We start from the raw sequence: 3,224 nt of genomic DNA, 5'->3' as shown, positions 1-3,224 counted from the left end.
TGATGTCCCTTATTTGCATCTTACATTAGTATGGCACAATTAACCAATATCGATACATTATCAAATAAAGTCCTTAGTTTTTTCACTTGTTTTTGTTTTTAATTTTTATTTATTTTGAGAGAGAGAGAGCAGAGGAGGGAGGGAGAGAGAGAGAGAGAGAGAGAGAGAGAGAGAGAGAGAGAGAGAGAATCCCAAGCAGGCTCTGTGCTGTCAGTACTGAGCTCAACACAGGGCTTTAACCCATAAACCATGAAATCATGACCTGAACCGAAATCAAGAGTTGGACGCTCAACCAACTGAGCCACCCAGGCCCTCCATCAAATAAAGTCCTTAGTTTTTAGCTAATTCCTTCTTTTGTCCCAGGATCCCATCTAGGACAAATTATATTAAGTCATTATAACACTTTTTAAGTACTGGAATTCATATACATTACTTATAAGGTATGTTCTTTATCAGAGATGTGGTCTAACTGACACAAAATTTAGCTCTAATTTAGCTGATCTGGAACAAAACTAGGAGTCAAGGCAGAATTTGGTTTTCCATTCTGGATCTGGTGTGACTTCATTAAGTGCAGAGAAAATTCTCTGTGTACAGAGAAATTCTTAGAGGCCAAACTTCTGGGGAAAATGGAGTAAGTGGTGAGTATGGGTGGTAATTTTTACCTTCATGAAAAGTCCAAACTCAGGAAGAAACTGATCTGCGTTTCTGGCCCAGATTTCAAGATGAGCACTTCAGAGGACATGATGATCTATAGGAAAATACTTGGACAAAAGGTCAAATGAAATGTGGGTTTTTGGGTGGATGAAAACAAGAGGCCCTCTCTCTCTGCTCATAAACAATGCCCTTTGGCCTTACAAAACCATATATGACCTGCCCGTTCGGATTCCAATGCCTTACTTGGTATTGCATGTTCAGTTACTTTTACTGGGCCCTCCTCTTGTATAGTGGTGCAGAAACTGTGATTAGGTAACATCCCAGGCCAAGCTGGAGTGGAGAGTTTGAAGAGATCCTTGAAAACTACTGCAGACCCCCTTGTCCCTAATCCCCACAGGGGGTTGCTAAGAAGGTCCAGCAGAATAGTGGTTTCAAGAGGCCACATGTGAGATCAGGAGGGAAACAGAGACCAGGAATGCCTCAAGTTCGTTTCCATCCACGAATGATGCAGCCTTTCACTGGGTGGCTCTAACTTCCTGAGAAGTCTAAAACCATGGCTTTAAATGCTAATTGTTAACTAGTAATTTAGCTTCAAACTTTAAAAAGTTATAATTAGGATAGTGCTGGTTGCGAGAGCACACGCCAAATGTATTTAAAATACATAAAGTAGGGGCACCTGGCTGGCTCAATCGGTGGAGCATGTGACTCTTGATTTCAGGGTTGTGAGTTTGAGCCCCACGTTGGAGGGAGAGATTAGTTAAAAGTAAAATCTTTAAAAAAATAAAATATACATAAAGCAGAAATGCAAACATAATGAACAGATCTCAAAGGGATTCATTCCATAGTTCCTTAAACAGCTAAGTTGCTCATTTTATTTTTTAAGTGGTTTCCATGCTCAGCAGGGAGCCCAGCACAGGGCTTTGAACTTGGGACCCTGAGATCAAGACCTGAGCCAAGATCAAGAGTCAGTCACTTAATCAACTGAGCCTCTCAGGTACCCCTCATTTCTTCCAAGAAAGAAAAGAGTCAAATCATACTTCACATTTAGAAAGCATTTCTTTGGTAATAACTTGGAGGAAATAAGTATTTAAACAAAATTTTGTTTCTGATCCAGATTTCATAATTTAACACATTTTTTTCAGTGCCCTGCTGTGTCCTGGGAATACAGTAGTGGACAAGCCAGTCTGCCCTCCTGGAGCTTTGGTTCCAGTATAGGAAGCAGAACTACACAAAGTGCTGAATGGCTCCTCAATAATGGGACATATACAGTTTAACATTTGAACACACCTAAAGCTCATCAAGCACCACTGAGAAAAGGTGCTCTTGGGATGTAACTTCAACAAATCCACACTACTTCCTTTGTTTTTATCATCTTGTAATCTACCCTTCAGCGTGACGCAGATGCTGTTTTTCTCACCGGCTCGGTGCTTGGCCGAATTTCTTCAATACACCTGGCTCCATCCACCCTTCCTGTGGCACAAATTGAGAAGGGCTTTGCCTTGAGTGGCATTCTAGGAAGCTTTTAATAAAGTGGCATTTTTTCAGGGCACCTGGGTGGCTCAGTTGGTTAAGCATCGAACTCTTAATTTTGGTTCAGGTCAGGATCTTGCATTTCATGAGATCGAGCCCCGAGTCAGGCCCTGCGCTGTCAGCACTTACGAAATATAACCCTTGCGAGTTGTGACATGATATGTTACCACAACCAAAAAGTCTGGAATCCATTGCTCTAAGGCAATGGGTTTCAGAGGGTTTAGTTTAGTTGGTTTAAGAAAGCAGAATTTGAAAGAGTGGTGTGGTTGGGAAGGATAGTGAATTTGGCCCCAGAAACTGGGTTCAGAGCTCTGCAACTTACTAGTTTGACCAGGTACTATGTAAAATTCAAATGGTGAAATTCATCCAGCTTTCACAGGGATGTTGTAAGTAACATGAAATAGCTTTGCAAAGTGAGCATAATACAGTGAGGTCAGGACTGAGACTGGCTTGTAGTGCGTGTAGATTTCACCTATGGTTCCATCCATCGACCCAAGCATCACCCCCTTGGAACACCATTAGTCACCCATGTGTAGGTTAATAAACTGCTCTAAAACGAAATTTATGTCTTCAGAGTAGGGTGAAATTTCTAGGAATACTATTTCTGAAATACTATTGTTTGTTTCAGGATAGAATCTGATGTCTGCTAGGACCTGGGTATCAAATGGAGGTGGTTCATTTGTACTGTGCTTTAACATTTCCTCCAACAGCATCTAGTTCTCATAACCATAAATTCACATTCTCATCTTATGGATGAGCTAAGTGTTAGCGTTGTTGAGTGACTCAAACGCAGGCTTCTGACTACACCCTCTGCATTATATATCCCCGGAGAGTGAATTTCTCTGGCATGGCCTCAACCAAATTTGTTCCAATTTGTGGCTCTTTCCAGGGCTTGTGAATTGTGTAAGATGGATCAGGCTGGTCTAGGGCTGGTTCTGTACACTTGTGAAGAAGGCTGTTAAATATTTAGAAAACGGACATCAAGTAAGGGCCGCTCCTCTCCAGCGTCCAGCCGCCCCTATCCCGCATCCCGACTGCTG

The sequence above is a fragment of the Herpailurus yagouaroundi genome, unplaced genomic scaffold (assembly GCF_014898765.1).
Source record: "Herpailurus yagouaroundi ecotype Mexico unplaced genomic scaffold, PumYag 182, whole genome shotgun sequence".
Lineage (NCBI taxonomy): Eukaryota > Metazoa > Chordata > Mammalia > Carnivora > Felidae > Herpailurus > Herpailurus yagouaroundi.
This window is presented reverse-complemented; position numbering follows the sequence as displayed.